General features: G+C 42.9%; 1 protein-coding gene and 1 long non-coding RNA gene across 3 annotated transcripts in view; one reads left to right on the plus strand and one right to left on the minus strand.

The window, feature by feature from the left end:
• The window catches only part of LOC120879362, a 38,456-nt gene extending 19,582 nt beyond the window's left edge, over nt 1–18,874 (minus strand). The window contains exons 1-2 of the long non-coding RNA XR_005724775.1: nt 18,347–18,874; nt 15,042–15,171 (exon numbers count right to left, since the gene is read on the minus strand). This is a non-coding gene — a long non-coding RNA (uncharacterized LOC120879362). The remainder of the gene's footprint in view (nt 1–15,041; nt 15,172–18,346) is intronic.
• OSMR (oncostatin M receptor) overlaps nt 17,596–19,434 on the plus strand; it is a 64,105-nt gene continuing 62,266 nt past the window's right edge. The window contains exon 1 of one of the 2 annotated variants that reach the window (XM_040262364.1): nt 17,596–17,904. The gene's annotated coding sequence lies outside the window, so the exon portion shown is untranslated. The remainder of the gene's footprint in view (nt 17,905–19,434) is intronic. The other variant, XR_005724774.1, reaches the window with a different exon arrangement.

Genomic DNA, 19,434 nt, shown 5'->3' on the forward strand with positions numbered 1-19,434 from the left:
TCGTGTCCGACTCTTTCCGATCCCATAAACCGCAGCATGCCAGGCCTCCCTGTCCATCACCAACTCCCAGTTCACCCAAATTCATGTCCATTGAGTCGGTGATGCCATCCAACCATTTCATTCTCTGTTGTCCCCTTCTCCTCCTGCTCTCAATCTTTCCCAGCATCAGGGTCTTTTCAAATGAGTCAGCTCTTCGCATGAGGTGGCCAAAGTGTTGGAGTTTCAGCTTCAGCATCAGACCTTTCAGTGAACAGCCTGGACTGATTTCCTTTAGGATGGACTGGTTGGATCTCCTTGCAGTCCAAGGGACTCTCAAGAGTCTTCTCCAACATCACAGTTCAAAAGCATCAATTCTTCGGCACTCAGCTTTCTTCACAGTCCAACTCTCACATCCATACATGACTAGTGGAAAAACCATAGCCTTGACCAGACAGACCTTTGTCAGCAAAGTAATGTCTCTGCTTTTGAATATGCTGTCTAGGTTGGTCATAACTTTCCTTCCAAGGAGTAAGCATCTTTTAATTTTGTGGCTGCAGTCACCATCTGCAGGGATTTTGGAGCCCAAGAAAATAAAGTCTGACACTGTTTCCACTGTTTCTCCATCTATGTCCCATGAAGTGATGGGACCTGATGCCATGATCTTCGTTTTCTGAATGTTGAGCTTTAAGCCAACTTTTTCACTCTCCTCTTTCACTTTCATCAAGAGGCTCTTTGGTTTCTCTTCACTTTCTGCCATAAGGGTGGGGTCATGTGCATATCTGAGGTTATTGATATTTCTCCCGGCAATCTTGATTCCAGCTTGTGCTTCTTCCAGCCCAGCATTTCTCATGATGTACTCTGCATAGAAGTTAAATAAGCAGGGTGACAATATACAGCCTTGATGTACTCCTTTTCCTATTTGGAACCAGTCTGTTGTTCCATGTCCAGTTCTAACTGTTGCTTCCTGGCCTGCATACAGGTTTCTCAAGAGGCAGGTCAGGTGGTCTGGTATTCCCATCTCTTGAAGAATTTTCCACAGTTTATTGTGATCCACACAGTCAAAGGCTTTGGCATAGTCAATAAAGCAGAAATAGATGTTTTTCTGGAACTCTTGCTTTTTCCATGATCCAGCGGATGTTGGTAATTTGATTTTTGGTTCCTCTGCCTTTTCTAAAACCAGCTTGAACATCTGGAAGGTCACAGTTCACGTATTGCTGAAGCCTGGCTTGGAGAATTTTGAGCACTACTTTACTAGCATGTGAGATGAGTGCAATTGTGCAGTAGTTTGAGCATTCTTTGGCATTCCTTTATTTGAGATTGGAATGAAAACTGACTTTTTCCAGTCCTGTGGCTACTGCTGAGTTTTCCAAATTTGCTGACATATTGAGTGCAAGACTTTCACAGCATCATCCTTTAGGATTTGAAATAGCTCAACTGGAATTCCATCACCTCCACTAGCTTTGTTCATAGTGATGCTTCCTAAAGCCCACTTGACTTCACATTCCAGGATGTCTGGCTCTAGGTGAGTGATCATACCATCGTGATTATCTGGGTCGTGAAGATCTTTTTTGTACAGTTCTTCTGTGTATTCTTGCCACCTCTTCTTAATATCTTCTGCTTCTGTCAGGTCCATACCATTTCTGTCCTTTATCGAGCCCATCTTTGCATGAAAAGTTCCCTGGGTATCTCTAATTTTCTTGAAGAGATCTCTAGTCTTTCCCATTCTGTTGTTTTCCTCTATTTCTTTGCATTGATCGCTGAGAAAGGCTTTCTTATCTCTCCTTGCTATTCTTTGGAACTCTCCATTCAAATGGGTATATCTTTCCTTTTCTTCTTTGCTTTTTGCTTCTCTTCTTTTCACAGGTATTTGTAAGGCCTCCTCAGACAGCCATTTTGCTTTTTTGCATTTCTTTTTCCTGGGGATGGTCTTGATCCCTGTGTCCTGTACAACGTCAGAAACCTCTTAGAAACAATATATTTCCTTAGAAACATATATTGTGTCCTTAGAAACAATGTTCTCTATGATCCTTTGGCATTCATATCAATTAGTTTGCAACAAATCCAAGCTCTAACACTTAACAGTAATGCTAATTAACATTTCTGTGTCTCAGTTACAACATGGAGATAATTTTGTACCTGTATCCAAAAGTTGCTGCGACAATTGTTTTAAGCGATTACAGTTCAATGATCTTATTTTGCAAATTTTAGAACAAAATATGACCATGTGAGGAGAAGCCAATGGCACCCCACTCCAGTACTCTTGCGTGGAAAATCCCATGGACAGAGGAGCCTGGTGGGCTGCAGTCCGTGGGGTCACTAAGTCAGACCCGACTGAGCGACTTCACTTTCACTTTTCACTTTCATGCATTGGAGAAGGAAATGGCAACCCACTCAGTGTTCTTGCCTGGAGAATCCCAGGGATGGGGGAGCCTGGTGGGCTGCCATCTATGGGGTCACACAGAGTCGGACACGACTGAAGCAACTTAGCAGCAGCAGCAGCATGACCATGTGAACCAGTGCTTGAACCCGTCCGTAGATCTTGGAAAAGTCTACGTCATTAGCTATACAGGAAACCTATCTCTGCCTACCTTACAAGATCATTAAAGAATGACACAACATAGACCCAGGGCCACTAGCACATAAGGCAGCTTTATGCTTACTACACAAAGGCGAGGGCTCCAGACTGACATGACTCGGGGCTTGGCCAGCAGAGCAGGCCTAGATTTTCAGCCCTTACTCTTCCCTGGGCCAGATGCCTTCAACATCACACGTGCAAGGCTGCTGATACACCTGTGACATGGGTGTACTTTCCAAAGTGCTGAGACCCAGGATGGGGGTGAATGGGGACTAAACCCAAGTCCTTTTCTCTCACCAAACTGTTGTGCCTAAGCATGAAGGTACCCATGCCTGAGAAGAGAGCCTTTCTGCCTTCACACAAAGGCTCCATCTCTCTGCCAAACCCTCCACCCACTTTTTACAAATGTGCAGAAATACCATCAAGCTGTGGGTGGCCCAGCACCTGTGGCAGCCCTGATAATTGGCATCAAGTAGGCACTCTGCAAATATCAATGTTGCTCTCTAGGGGCCTCCCATTCTTTCCTGCCTGTATCATCTTTTCCTTACTTGCTCACTCTTGTATAACTCAATGTGAAGTTAATTAGCATATTTTCAAGGAAGTAATTGGAAACCTAAGTTGTTCTAGGGAGTTGCTTTACCAGTGTGTCCCTGGGCTTTATGGAGCAGGGAGGGGTGGGGGGTGGTGGTCCACACAAGACAGCCCCTTTGGGATTTTGCCAGGTCTCTTGGCTGTCTGAATTGGCACACCAGTAGGAAGAAATTTGAGGTTGCAGCTCCTTGGAAATACCCCAAACTCATTTTAGGTAAAGCCAAGCCAAAGGGCTGTTCCTGGCTAGTACCAGAGTCTGTGGGTGGGAAGGTGGGAGGCCAAGTATCAATGCTCAGCCCTGTCAGACAGGTCTTGCCACCTCCAAGGGAACGCTTGAAACATTCCGAGAGCCTGTTCTCTAAAACGTGGCCACTAGAGGGCACCTGCGTGTCTCATTCTTTCTGTAGTTGTCCGACTGAATTGACAGGTTTGCTGAGCTGCTTTGGACCTTACCACGCCTGCCAAGAGACTGAGGGCAGTTGTAACAACTAGACAGCGTATTCAAAAGCATTACTTTGCCGACCAACGTCCATCTAGTCAAAGCTATGGTTTTTCCAGTAGTCATGTATGGATATGAGAGTTGGACCATAAAGAAGGCTGAGTGCTGAAGAATTGATGCTTTTGAACTGTGGTGTTGGAGAAGACTCTTGAGAGTCCCTTGGACTGCAAGGAGATCCAACCAGCCAATCCTAAGGAAATCAACCCTGAATATTCATTGGAAGGACTGATGCTGATGCTGAAGCTCCAATACCTTGGCTACCTGATGGGAAGAGCCGACTCAGAAAAAACTCTGGTGCTGGGAAAGATTGAAGGCAGGAGAAGGGGATAATAGAGGATGAGATGATTGGATGGCATCACAGACTCAATGGACATGAGTTTGAGTAAACTCTGGGAGATGGTGAAGGACAGGGAAGTCTGTCCCTGGGGCGCTGCAGTCCATGGGGTCGCAAAGAGTCGGACACTACTGAGCGGCTGAACAACATACCTCACAGGTAGGTTATGAAGTTGGACAGCAGAGGCTTTACACGTTCACCCACATTATTTCAGCTGAGTGAGCTACCTCAGACATTCAGTTTCTCCATCAAAGGACACATACATTTGATAATGCAAAGGCTAACATATTCCCAACAGCATTTGAGAATTAACTGTTGACACACATCCTCATTAACACTGGACATGATCAATTTTGTACATTTTTCTAACATGATGGATTTAAAATACATATGGAGAACATCTGTTTTTAATGAGTTTCTGTATTTTGTCTCTTCCTGTCTTGTTATTATTCTTTGCCCTGTGAGTGCGTGCTCAGCTGTGTCTGACTCTTTGCAGTCCCATGGACTGTAGTCCGCCAGGCTCCTTTTTCCATGGAACTCTCCGGGCAAGAAATCTGGAGTGGGTCGCCATTTCCTTCTCTAAGGGATATTTTGACCCAAGGGTCGAACCTGTGTCTTTTGCATTGGCAGGTAGATTCTTTACCACTGTGCCATCTGGGAAGCCCCATTCTTTGCTTTATATGGATGTTAAAGCTGATATGTATTTTCTTCTAATCTGCAAAATCTCCCTGTGCAAGGAAATATGGTTTCCATTTAGCCCTGTCCTACCGGAAGGCACAGCCCCCTCTGCAAGTCCTCATTCTCTTCCAAACCCCGTGGCTGTCTCCTCACAAGGACTGTTCAATCTGCGAAACTGCTCTCCTTTCCTAGTTTTGTGACGGAGCCTGTCGCTACGGTAGCACCATCTGCTGCAGATGGAAACCTCCTGCAAGGCCAGGCCGGCTTTGCTTACTTGCTCTGGTCAGCAAATAGATGCTACTCAAAAAGTGTTACAATTGACAAAGATAGGTTTCAGACTTGGCTTCTCCCTGACGAAAGAATAAACGGAATATAAGATTCTGACCACAATTAATGTGTAAAACAGGGAGTTTGGCTAGCATGATGCCAAAGGAAAAATAAGCACTAAAGCAGACAGCGGCCCTCTGCTGATTCAAAACAAACATAGTAGCATAACTTCAAATTCATAGTCTGTAGCAACTTATAAGGGAATTTTAAGTGTCAGCTCTAGTTTCAGATGACCTAAGGATTTCTTTTCCACTTTAAAAGAAAGTTTTTCAGATTATACATACTTCTTTTTAAAGAAATACATGATCACTGAAGACAATTAGCGATTTCTTCAAAAGTATCAAAAAAAAGTGACCTATCACCCTTCCATTTAAAGATAACTGCAAAGAACGTATCATTTACTATTTCATTCTAGTTTATATTTATAGGCACACATATAATGTATAAATATTATGTTTTTTCTGAAACAAGAATCATAAGATTCTGTATCTTGCCTTTTCATTTTTATCATTGGCATCGGCCTGTCATTAAATACATTCTGAAACCTGATTTTCAATGGCTGAATGATATTCTATTACAAAGATATATCATAATTTATTATAATAATAAGCTTCCTTCTATGTCCAGACAATGTCTTCACTCCCTCAAACTCCTGTTTCCTCTCCCTGGGACCATGGGCTGCTTCCATTTCCCAGTCTCCCTTGCAGTTTGGCTGGACCATGTAATTGAGTTCCAGCCAGTGCAATCTGGGTGAAAGTGACTGGCCCTGGCCTTAGAGTCAACCCATGCCAACCTCCTGCCCTCTTTCATTGCTGCAAGTACGTGTGGAAGCCATGTGTTCCAGATGCAAGGTGATAACCGGGAAGCAGCCTCTATCCTCGACTCACCACTTGGAACAGAAAAGACAGCTCGACGAGCATCAGACTATGACTGAGTGAGAAACAAACCTCTTTGTGTTGCTGCACAGAGCCCAGTGAAGTAAATATGTGAGTCAAAGACCTGCAGGTTGCTTCCAACTTTCCAGTACTGTAAGTAAAGAGCAACACGTTGGTTGTATGCAATTATGTTGGTAAAATAACTAAGCAGTATAGTACTGGAGTTTTTTTCCTGTTTTAAATAGGCAGATAGTGATTATTTTCTTCTTCATATTTTCCTATAATTGTATAGTTTTCTACAGAGAACTATTTTTTTAACTTTTGTAATATTATTGTGTTTTTTAAATTTTACTTATTTTTAATTGAAGGATAATTGCTTTATGGTATTGCATTGGTTTCTACCAAACATCAACCTGAATCAGCCATAAGTTTACCCATGTTCCCTCCCACTTGAACATCCCTCCCACCTCCCACCCTTCTAGGCTGTTACAAAGCCCTGGCAAATTACCACTGGCTATCTATTTTACATATGGTAGTGTATGTTTCCATGTTATTCTCTCCACACCTCCTACCCTCTGCTTCTTCCCCTCCCCCAGCCGTGTCCATAAGCCTGTTCTTAATGTCTGTGTCTCTATTGCTGTTCTGCAAAAAGGTTCATCAGTGCCATCTTTCTAGATTGCACATATATGCATTAGTATACGATAATTGCTTTTCTCTTTCTGACTTACTTCACTCTGTAAAGAATAAGAATGTATGGAAAAAATCCGACTGCTGGGCACACACACTGAGGAAACCAGAATTGAAAGAGACACGTGTACCCCAATGCTCATCGCAGCACTGTTTACAATAGCCAGGACATGGAAGCAACCTAGATGTCCAGTAGCAGATGAATGGGTAAGAAAGCTGTGGTACCTACACACAATGGAATATTACTCAGCCATTAAAAAGAATACATTTGAATCAGTTCTAATGAGGTAGATGAAACTGGAGCCTATTATACAGAGTGAAGTAAGTCAGAAAGAAAAACACCAATACAGTATATTAACACATATATATGGAATTTAGAAAGATGGTAACTCTGACCCTATGTGAGAGACAGCAAAAGACACAGATGTAAAGAACAGACTTTTGGACTCCATGGGAGAAGGCGAGGGTGGGATGATTTGAGAGAATAGCATTGAAACATGTATACTACCATATGTGAAATAGATCGCCAGTCCAGGTTCGATGCATGAGACAGGGTGCTCAGGGCTGGTGCACTGGGATGACCCTGAGGGATGGTGTGTATGGGGAGGGAGGTGGGAGGGAGGGTCAGGACAGGGAACACATGTACACCCATGGCTGATTCATGTGAATGTATGGCAAAAACTACCACCTCCAATTAAAATTTTAAAAAAAAAAGTATGGAAAGAGATAAACAGCATTATCTGGGGGAAAACCCCTGAAGCTGAGGTGTCTGGCCATAGACTTTCTGAAACAGGGCCCACTTTTCCATGGGAGGGTCTGTGCCCCACCCCAGCTCCCTGTGGGTTAGGGGCTCTAGTTCCCCCAGTTCTAAGAAGCCAAAGTCTAAAACAGCTGCCAAGAGCCCATCTTCTCAGACAAGTGCTGCAGAGCATGCATGCCAACGCAGGCTGCATGGAATGCAGTTCTGTCTGTTCACTCCGGATGAAGCCCACTGGTTGACATGTAGAACTCAGAGGCAACACTTCAGACCAGTGTCTCGTTTTTGTTGTTGTTAATCGTTGCATTTTTTAAAAATTTAATATTTTACTAAGTAACATAATTATATGGATAAAAATTCAAATGATACGAAAAGGAAGAGTTAAAACTATCCCCTCTGTCCTTCAGTTTCTTCCCCAGAGGCAATTAATTTTATTTCTTTTATATCTCTAGAGATTATAATTGATTATAACTTGAACAGAACAACCCCCCCCACCACCAAAATAACAAATGTGGCTCCTCATATTCTTTGATTTTTAAAGATATACCATAAAAAATAAAAACAAGTGATAAAAAACAGAATCTGCACAGATAGGTCTAAAATGAAAAACTACAAGCCCTCCCTACACATTAACCCCCATTCGTAGCCCCTCTCCACAAGAACATCCACAGTCACCAAATTTCTTGTAATCCTCCTCCAAACAGGCTCATGCATATATGCCATAAACATTAACAAATTAAATAGATAAATGGACATACCACGTACACATTTCTGATTCTTTTTTCACTTAATTGAATATCTCGGACATATTTCCACAGCAGCTGATAAAGCACATAATCTTCCTTCCTTTCCTTTGAAAGGATGAATCAGAGTTTTTAGTAGTCTTCCATTGGATGATCTTCAGTTTGTTACTAGTTTTTGCTATTACAATGTTTTTCCTACCATCACCCCATTTCCCCCACAATGTTTTTCTAATGAGCATCTGTGTGTGTGTTACAATTTTGCAACTATGAATATCTGTAAATCTACATTTCCAGCTAAGTGAATATTATTACTTTTTCTTCCTGAAAAGGAGGGGTATTTTCAAAGGAAATGGTCTGTTTTCATTCTTTTCTGAAATATTTATACTTTCATCTTTTGGCATCATGTTCCAATAATTTCTAAGAAAACAATTTTTTTTTTGCTACAAAATCTAGTAACATTAAAAACATTTTTTTTCCTTCTTGGGTTTTAAAATTTAGCTTGATTATTTTGTATTGAATTTGAATGAACATTTCTGCCTGGTCTGTTTTCAAAAAATGCCCTGAGAACGTGGAAATTACCTGAGTTTTATTCCACCGTGACTAAGCATCATCAAATAATTGCTGTTATGTTAGAATTGAATGAAAGAACTTACATTTTAAAAGCTGACAAGATTGGATATAAAGGTGAATAACTTTAGGAAGTATTCATTTTAGTCTAGATGAAATTTAAACACAAATGGAATCACCAGATAAAGATAAACCTTACCATAACTCCCTCAAATAAATTTTGTTTTTAGCATTTCACAAAATTCACAGGAAATTCAAGGACAAGTTTCACCAATTCTCCTTTCGTTCCCCAAACTGTTCCCTTAGTAGTATTGTGTTATGTGAGCTTTCCTGGTGACTGAGATGGTAAAGAATCTGCCTGCAATGCAGAAAAAGCGGGTTCAATCCCTGGGTTGGGAAGATACCCTGGAGAAAGAAATGGCTACCTGTTCCAATATTCTTGCCTAGAGAATGCCATGGACGGAGGAGCCTGGCAGATTACAGCCCATGGGGTCACAAGCAGCTGGACACAACTGAGAGACTAACACTGTTACTTTTTCATCGTGTTATTAGTACTCATAAATTTTTATTCTAACGTGACGTTTAAGTTAATAGATTAGCCTTACACAATTCCAGCAGGCTTTCAGCAGTTTCCAGATTGAAGTCTAAGGCAAGAATATTTGAATCTTTTGAAAAACTGGATTGTTTCAGAAGAATATTTTATTGGAGAGAGAAATCTACCCTAGGAAAGTAGAAAAAAAATAATAATAAAACAAGTTCCTTGTATTTTCTCCCAATAACTTCATTATTTAGTACTTCAAAATATAACTGTAGGGAGTGTCCTTTCAGTCATAGCTGAGTAGCTCTCATTAAACTGCCCCTCCTACATACAACAATATCAAACACTAGGAAAAATACAAATAAAAAACACATAAAAAGCAGTGGAGAACTGACAAAAACAGTAAGATTCTGGAAGAGAATTAACACTTGGAACAAAGGAAAGAGTATGGAGTGAGTGTCCCATATTTTATGGCCCTTAGCCTGAGACTCCACAAGTCTTGTGCACTGTGAGGGTAACTAAAACTCTGTTAGAAAGTTTACAATATTTCTGGCTTGAAGAATCAGAGGTCAGAGTTTGATGCAAACACATTGTTTGGAAAATAAAGTGAGAAACAGCAGAAAAGAAATAGCTAGAGAGGAAAAAGCTTATATTCTGTGCTTAAACTTACATCATTGATAAACTATGAATCATGACTGTGCAAGACAGAATTCAAAACAGCCTAGATAAAAACAAGCCCCCCACCCCCTCAAAAAAAAAAAAAATCAGTGAATTTGGATTTGAGCTGCTACTGCTGCAATCAATATCTTGTTTGCAGTTTGAGTCTAACCACATTCCGCAGCTGCTCAGTCGCTCAGTCGTGCCTGACTTTTTGTGACCCTATGATGGAGCGTAGCTCACAGGCTCCTCTATCCGTAGGATTTTTCCAGCAAGAATATGGGGGTGGGTTGCCATTTCCTACTCCAGGGGATCTTCCCAATGCAGGGATTGGACCCACATCTGGCTGCATCTCCTGCACAGTAGGCAGATTCTTTACTGCTGAGCCATGGGGAAGCCCCTAACCACATTAACTGCCCATTTAAAAAAGAAAATCAATGTCACTGGAGGAAAGTAATAGAACTCATTTTCATAACATAATATTTACAATGTCCAGGTTGTAATCCAGAATTACTTGACAATCCAAAAATAAACAAACCAGGAAATGTGATACATTCTCATTCGAGCCACAGTCAATATAGCCTGATTCTAAGATGTCTAGATGTTAGAATAACCAAGTCATGCTCTAAAAGCAGTAATTAGAACTATGCTCAATGAGGTAAAGGAAAATATGCCCAGCATGAGCTAAAGGATAGTAAATATCAGGAAAGAAATAGAAAATATATATAGAAAAGAAAAATTTTAGAACTGAAATATATACTACCTATCATACAAAATTTAGTAGATGAATTTGATAGCAAAACTAAGATGAGAGGAGAGGAGTCAATAAGCTTAAATAAAGTTTGATAGAGGCTTTCCAATCTAAAAAATACAAAGAAAAAAAGTGAAAACAATAAAGTCCCAGGGCATTTGGGACTATATGAAGGGAGAGGTCTAACATATGAGTAATTGGATTCTAGGAGAGAGTTGACAAAGATAAAAGACTAGAAAAAAATTTGAAGAAACATTAGCTGAGAATTTCTCACATTTGGAAAAAGACATAAATTTACAAATTCAAGAAGCTCAACAAATGTCAAGTCTGATGAATAATGATACTAATTTTTAAAAAGTCTCTAAACATATCATTGTCATACTGACAACCAAAAAGAAAGAAAAAATATTGAAAGCAACCAGAGAAAAATGACAGATTATATATACAGGGAATAAAAATGTGAATAACTGACAACTTCTCAACAGAAACAATAGAGATCAGAAAATCACAGAACAACATTTTAAAAGTTTGAAAGTAAAAGCTGTCAACTGAATATCCTATACCCAGCAAAAACATCCCTCAAGTATGAGATGAAGTGAAGTGTCAGTCACTCAATTATGTCTGATTCTTTTGGACCTCATGGACTACAGCCCGCTAGGCTCCTCTGGCCATGGGATTCTCCAGGCAAGAATATTGGAGTGGGTTTCCATTTCCTTCCCCAGGGGATCTTCCCAACCCAGGGATCCAACCCGGGTATCCCACATTGCAGGCAGATTCTTTACCATCTGAGCCACCCCCTGGATGAGATGAAGTAAAGACATTAAACACACACACACAACTAAGAGGGTATATCTCCATATCTGCATTTAAAAATGCTAAAGGAAATCCTTCAGGCTTAGGGAAACAAGAACAGATGAAAACTCGGATCTTTGGGAAGACTGAAGAACACTGGGGTAAAGGTAAACATGTAAATATTAAAGACTATTTTTCCTCTTAATTTCTTTAAAATACATATTATATGCCAGTTTTATCTTGTCATAAACATAATATATTTTATAACTATAACATAAAGGACAAGAAGCATGGTTAAATGGACCTAGTAGGTGAAATGGTTTAATATTATCTCAAGCAAATAGTAAAAATTAAAGATGTATATCTTAATCCATTAGGCCGCATACCAAAAAGTTCTGTAAAGAGGAACAACAAAAACCCAAAAGGCAAATTTAAAATAAAATTCTTTTAAAAATTCATATGATGTAAAAGGTGGCAGAAAAGGAGAAACAGAAGGGCAAAAAGCAGGGAGAATGAAAGAGAAAACATATAGTAAAGTGATAGGTTTAACTCAGTCATATCAATAATTACCTTAAATGTAAGTGTGCTAAACACTCTCTATCAAATTAAAATGCAGAGAATGTACTTTTAAAAAAACTTCCAACTACATGCTCTCAATAAGAGGTGCTGTTTAAATATCAATACGAACATGACTATAGATTCATTTTAGGTCAAGTTTAGCACATCATTTTCAAAAGTTTCCAAAGTTCCCACCTGACTCTCCCTCAAAGTACTTCCTTCCTGACTGGATTAATGTTCTGTCCTGTAGTATTAATTACTATGCTCATTTTTATTAATCCCTATAACCACAGGCCAAAAGAATAAAAGCAGTTATCCAAGCAAACACATATTCAACAGTATCTCTAAAGCCCATGGAGCAAAAAGAAAAAAAAAGAAAAAAGATCCAAAATGCTTCCCTGGTGGCTCAGACGGTAAAGAATCCACCTGCAGTGCAAGAGACCTGGGTTTGATCCCTGGGTCAGAAAGATCCTCTGGAGAAGGGAATGGCAACCCTCTCCAGTATTCTTGCCTGGAGAATTCCATGGACAGAGGACCCTGGCAGGCTACAGTCTTTGGAATCACGAAGAGTCAGACACAACTGAGCAACTAACACTACTACTATGGTCTGGTCTCTGATGATTTCTGGAATAAGGTGTGAAAACTATTGGAATACGCAGGAGAGGGTGGAATGTGTAGAAGCGATCAATCCTTCAACCAATCTCCCAGTAACCTTTAGTTCAAGCAAGAAACTCCTTTAGAACTATTAAGGATACTATTATCGCTCACTTAAATCCACTTAACAGACACTGAAGGAAAGCAATTCATACTCAAGTACTTAAAGGAATCCTCTGAAATTCTAAAATATGAAAGCTCCATGTGGCCCTATAACATTTAACATCTTGCTCTGTCATTGTCAGCTCCCTTTTTTGTTTGCTTTTGATTTTTTTAAAAAAATATACACATTTGGAAATGATAACTGTCTCTTAGCTAATCAAGATTTATGATATATTTTAGATTAGAAACTTTTCAAAATTCCTGTTTTGTTTTTCGCAATATAAGAATACATTTACCAAATAACATTTTAATTTCCATTGTTTTCTTAGAAATAATGCCAATGTCACCAACAATCATAACCACAGAAGCGTGCTTTAAAACCTAAAAGTGAATCTTTAATATATCAAATGTGATAACATCCAAAAAGAAATAGAGAATTCTTATCATGAAGGTAATCGTAATCATCATCCACTACTTACTTGATGAAGCCACTTTCTCCAGAAAACTCCCAGTTCCTTCAAATCTATCAGTCTGGTTATCAAATACTACCAAATAGGTAATTACAAATATTTGTAGCAGTCTCACAAATAGAATAATAATTTATATTTCACAGCTTACATAGATGATTTCATACGTCTATATCTATGTGTGTGCTAAGTTGCTTCAGTCGTGTCGGACTCTGCGACCCCATGGACTGTAGCCCGCCAGGCTCCTCCTCCATTCTCCAGGCAAGAATATTGGAATGGGTTGCCACGCCCTCTTCCATATCTACATCCATAGACAGATCTATGTAATATTCCTGATACTTACAGAACTGTATTTCCCCTGAGAAACTGGATAGGGTAAGGCTAACTAACATTCCACTCATGTCTCGCCTGTCATAGTGTTGTAGCAAAAATGGAAATGAGTGAATGGCCTTTCGCACATACCAGCCAAACAGGCGTGCAAGAGTTAAACAATCTTGGTCATTCTTTAGCTGTTACTACTAACAAACACTTGTAGTTGGGCTTGTCCTTCACAAAGCTAATTACTCTCTGACTCCATATAGATTATACCCCCACACTTGGCGTTCTTGTTCCCTTACAATCGCTTGGAGCATTCTGCATTTCAGTAAAAAGGCCATGGGCCAATTATTTCAGGGAAACCAGACCCTGTTGCTGAGTTGCCTCAGGTCAGCTGTAGTTGTTTTGAAACTTTGCAAAGAAAGAATAAAAATGCTAGACCTTCATGAGGATATAAAACCTCTCTCTATTCCCAAAAGATGGGGCACAGTACTTGAGTCGCTAGCCTGTTACGTATTCCGGGCAAAGATTAAAGCCATTTTTCTATTTCCTCCAAACTCAGTTTCCGTATTCTTTATTGGCACCGGTGGACAGGGGGCCAAGATTTTGGCAACAGTAGTTACATATGTGAGACTTTCTGGTGAAAGATGAGGAAGGATGGATCAAGAATCATTCCCAGGTTTTTTGATTTGGTATCTGAGTTAAAGGTTGGGGCATTCACTTAATATAAGAGAATCAAAGGTGGAAAAGTGAAGCATTTGAATTTGAACATATTGATTTTGATGTACAAATAAGCTGGTCTGTAGTTCAGATGAAATCATTGCAATGGAGAGGAAGATTCAGGGTTCATCAGGGCACAAGAGACCATGGAAATCAGGAGCATTCAGGATCATTGGACAGGATCATTCGGGAGACTGTGGATTCAGAGGAGAGAGTCAACGATGGGCCCTGGGTCAGGCCAACATCTAGGAGACAGAGAATGAAAAGGGGCAGGGAAATGATTAAAGGACATTTTCGCATATTGAGGTATTTAGGGAAGTCATTCTGGCTTATACACAAGTTAACCTGAATTTAATGCTAACTAAAACAGCCTGTCTCTGACACAGAGAACTCAAACAGGAGCTCTGTAACAACCTAGAGGGGTGGGGTGGGGAGGGAGGTGGGAGGGGGACACATCTGGGAGGGAGGGGGACACATGTATACCTATGGCTGATTCATGTTGATGTTTGGCAGAAACCAACAAAATTCTGTGAAGCAATTATCCTTCAATTAAAAAAAATTTTCAGAAAAAAAAAATACATGTCCATCTGCTTTAATTATGAAAGAAAAGGGAGCCCTGACCAGAAGAATGTCCATGTTAAAAATAAAGATTAAATGCATCATTAAATGCCTCCATTCCTGGGATACCAGGGCCGATATTCTTTCAATAACAAGACTCCCTTTCCAGGTGCCAAGGCCATACTAACTCCCTGTGTACGTGCTGATCTGTTTGTTTTTTTTTTTTTTAAACCTTAAAGGAATGTATCCCTGACTTGTTTAATGTTCTTTGTTTGGACAACATATTAAACTGTGCTGAAAACCATACTTCTCTGTACCTTTCTCCTGGCTTCTGCTGCTGGCCAGCGATCCTTCGCATTCCTTGGCTTGAGGCAGAGTAACTCCAGTCTCTGCCTCAGGAATCACACAGTGTTCCTCCTGGGTTTCTGTGTCCACATTTTCCTCTTCCTATAAGAATAACAGGCTTCGGGTTAATCCAGTCTCAACCTGATGAAATTTGCAAAATCTATATTTCCAAATAGGGTCATATTCTGAAATTCTGGGTGCACATGAATTTTTGGAGGATGCTATTCAACCTAGTACATCATCCTAAGGGAATGATCACAGATTTACAGGTGCTATACTAACTAGTCTCTAGAAAGAGGAGTATATGCAAGGAATTAGAATGGTGCACAAAATAAGTGAATTTTATGTGGACACCTGTTGAAGGATCATCGAGAGGATGTCCCCTCTGGTTGACCCTCCAACCCCAAACAATCAGAGCCTCCATATCCCCTCCCCGTCCTTGGAATATATGTTCTGCTGGCTGTATCTGTACCAGGAGCCATTTTCAAGGATGCAACCTTGACAGAACAATGTGTTGTTGAGATCATGGGGTCTGTACACAGGACTGAACCCCTTTAAGGCTTCTATATAACTTTTAAGATTCTGGCAGGTGGGTGAAGAGATTTGGAGATGTATTCATCTCGCTACCATGGGAGACAAGCCTCCTATGTAAGTTCCTTGCTTATTTAAACTGCCACCTACAAAATCAGTCCTGAATATTCATTGGAAGGACTGATGCTAAAGCTGAAACTCCAATACTTTGGCCACCTGATGTGAAGAACTGACTCATTTGAAAAGACTCTGATGCTGGGAAAGATCAAAGACAGGAGGAGAAGGGAACGGCAGAGGACGAGATGGTTGAATGGCATCACCTACTCAATGGACATGAGTTTGAGTAAGCTCCGGGAGTTGGTGATGGACAGGGAAGCCTGTCATGCTGCAGTCCATCGGGTCACAAAGAATCAGAAAAACTGAGCAACTGAACTGAACTGAACAAATCTGAATGGGTCTAGCCTCTCCTTGACCTTTGTGTAAGGGGGCCAATTTAGAATTTCACCAGGGGAACTAGAGGGTCCTGAACTAACAGCCGGGAATATTTTGCAACTCAGTTTCTTTCAATTGTTAGAGGAACCCAAAGCGAGTTAAGACTCACTTTGCAGAAATTCATCACACTCAGTATTTTTTTTTTTTTCCCTCTATGAAAAAGTCAAATCAGAAAGCCTTCTTCACCCTCAGGACCTGGTGTGACAGAGCTTCCATAGCCAGATGGCTAAACTAATGGACTCTAAAACTCTTAATGAGAGGTGTGGCAAAGTACCTTACATTTATTTAGACAAGAGTACCTTTACCTTCATTGTCATTAAATATTTACTATATGCACCATGGTCTGCATGATATCATCAGACACAACCTGTCTAAAAAGAACTCTTTCCCTGGGATGGCATTGGGAGGAGCAATAACCGTGGACAAACATAAAAGCATTGGGGCTTTAAACATAAAATCATTTGGACAGATTCTGACATTTTGAGCCATTCAGTCAATTCAAGAAGTGACTCAAGATATGATTCATGGGTGGTCCTTCTCCATTACTCCTAGTTCTCCCAATCACTGTGAGACTTTTGCAGCACCTGAATCTCATCAGGCTTAGTCGCCCAGAGCCAGGTCCCATGGACAAGACCGCAGAGCTGCAGGGCACCCCTGCCCAACACCCCAGCCCCGCCAATCTCCCTCTGGATCCAAGGGTGGCGCCACAGCAGCCGTATTTAGATGGTTTCCATACCAGATCCCAGGCGGATATGCCTTTAGCTAGTCTACCATATAACTATGGTGGTGGTGGTGGTTTAGTGGCTAAGTCTTGTCAAACTCTTGCAACCCCAGAGACTGTGTAGCCGGCCAGGCTCCTCTGTCCATGGGATTTTTCAGGCCAGAATACTAGAGTGGGTGGCCATTTCCTTCTCCAGGGGATCGTCCACACTCAGGGATGCAACCAGGCTCTTCTGCATTGCAGGCAGATTCTTTACCGACAGTACCACCAGGTAAGCCCCCGTGTAACTATGAAGAGAGGGCAAATATGCATTTCAAGGGCCCTGTATTTGAAATATGTATTTCAAAGATTAAATGGCATTATTAAGAGAAAAAGTAAGCCACGTTAGAGCACACACAGCTCTTTGTGTAAGGCTACGGGACAGTTAATGCAAGGACAACTGTGGCTGCCAGGGAGTTTCTAGGCAGGAACGCGAACCAGGATCCTAGAACTCAAATTTTATTGCTCTGAACTCCACAGTCGGAAGTTTGCCTGGAGTGCTTGTCTGTGCCCAAAGAATCTCTGCCGGGAAGCCCAAGGGTTGTGCCTCCAGGCCGGGATAACAAGTGGCCCCGCGGGATCCCACCCGCTTCGCTCAGCTCTGCTACCGCCCGAGTGGCTGCCTGCGGGGGCCGTAGACCCCGCCCGGGTGCCCGGCCCGCCGTTTTCGGTTTCCACTTTTCCTTCCCAGGCCTCGCCCACTTCCTTTCCCACCGGTCCCGCCCGGCCGCCGAGGCCCGGGGTCCCGCACCTCTGCAGGGTCCCATCCGCTCTCCCCCCGGGGGACCCAAAGGAAGAGAATTCCTGTGGGTCCCAGGAGTGCCAAGAGTGCGCAGCGAGACGGGAAATTGCAAAAGTCCTCGGGCCTCTGCCCTCCCCCGCGTCTTTCCCGTAATTCCCGCCCCTGGGCGCGCGCCCCGCAGCTGATTCATAGGCCGGGCGCGGGGCCGGCCCTGCACGTCCGCACCCGCGCTCGCCCGGGCCTCGCACCGCGGCTCGGCAGCCCCGCCGCCGACGACTCGGCCCGGCTCGCGGAGCCCTCGGCCCGCGGGGTGAGTACCCGACCGCGCGCCCCGCTCGCCTCCGCGCGCGCCGCCTCCCTCCGTGGATTCTCCGCCGGCCCTTGCCGTCTGGACGCGGCCCGGAGTTCAGCCCCCTGCTCTCCTGCTCGGTGCCCCGAGGCCTCGCGTTTGCTTGGGTTGAGGGGGTTCGCTCTGCCCCGAGGAGGCGTTCCGAGGGGTCCTCGCCGGTGACCCGCGGCCGGGTGCGTAACTACTCATTCTTGCCAGAGTGCACGCCGCTGGGGTCGCCACGACAGTGCCCACCCTGCATTTATGGTCCCCATCCCACCGCGTCCTTCGCAAAGCAGTCGGGGGATATTTGTGGGGTTAAAATTCCCATTTGACCCACTTTTGCCTTCGTTCCCAGCACCCCAAAGTTCATTGGGCGTTAATTGCGGTCTCCAGCCTTCCCTCACGCTCCTTTAACGCCTACCTGACGGTCATACCTCTCTCGGTCGGTCGGCGACCTCCCTCCGCCTCCCTCTACACCTGGAAGCGAGAGGCGCTGACACGCAGGTGCAGCCGAGAAAGTTCTTGGGGATGCGGTGGTGTCTGGGGTAGACTCGAAGCGAATGGAAGGAGCACCGAGTTGGCTGGTTGGGCGATGGAAACCATGTATTTGTAACCGCGCCGCCTCTCACCCTTTTACAGACAGCCCTTTCCTAGGCAAAAAGCACGGAGGGGTTCAGTAACTTGTCCAAGACCGTAGAGCTGGCTTCGGTGGCGGTGATGTCGCGGAGCACTGGGAGCCCTTTCTTGACAGCCTTTGGCCCGCTCGTGCCTCCATCCGTCCTGCCTGCCTGTCCTGTGGCTGGAGGCACAGTATTCAGTGCCACGGGGCAAGGGTGCCTGGTAACTGACAAGCTTGAAGACTCTGAGCAAGTTTATTCTCCAACTCAGGAGGGATCAGTGTAGTCAGAGGCTCTGACAGAACTGAATGCCGTGTATTTAATTTGAGCTAGAAGGAAAGAAGCTGTGGGTCTTATTCTCAAGTCTAAACTGACTTTAGGACGTGGGTCAGGTTAATTTATGGCCTCAGCCTCTGTTTCCTCCTCTACGACATAACTGTTCACACTAACTATGGATCAGGCAGTAAGTACTGTACATATATGAGAATAATCTAAGCTTCACCACTGAGGTGGTTAACAGTTTTCCCATTCTGATTTTATCAGTGAGAAAATTGAGGCCCAGAGAAGTTAAGCAACTTGTCTGTGGTCACACAGCTAGCAACTGACAGAATCAGGATTTGGCTTTGGAGGCTGCCTGTAACCACTGTCTGTGTCTCAAAACTTTAGGACCCTTTGTGGAGTGCCCCCTGCCTGCCCCGCCCATGTATCAGTTCAGTCGCTCAGTCGTGTCCAACTCTTTGCGACCCCATGAATCGCAGCACGCCAGGCCTCTGTCCATCACCATCTCCTGGAGTTCACTCAGACTCACGTCCATCGAGTCTGTGATGCCATCCAGCCATCTCATCCTCTGTCGTCCCCTTCTCCTCCTGCCCCCAATCCCTCCCAGCATCAG

Source organism: Oryx dammah, unplaced genomic scaffold, assembly GCF_014754425.2.
Source record: "Oryx dammah isolate SB20612 unplaced genomic scaffold, SCBI_Odam_1.1 HiC_scaffold_20, whole genome shotgun sequence".
Taxonomy (NCBI): domain Eukaryota; kingdom Metazoa; phylum Chordata; class Mammalia; order Artiodactyla; family Bovidae; genus Oryx; species Oryx dammah.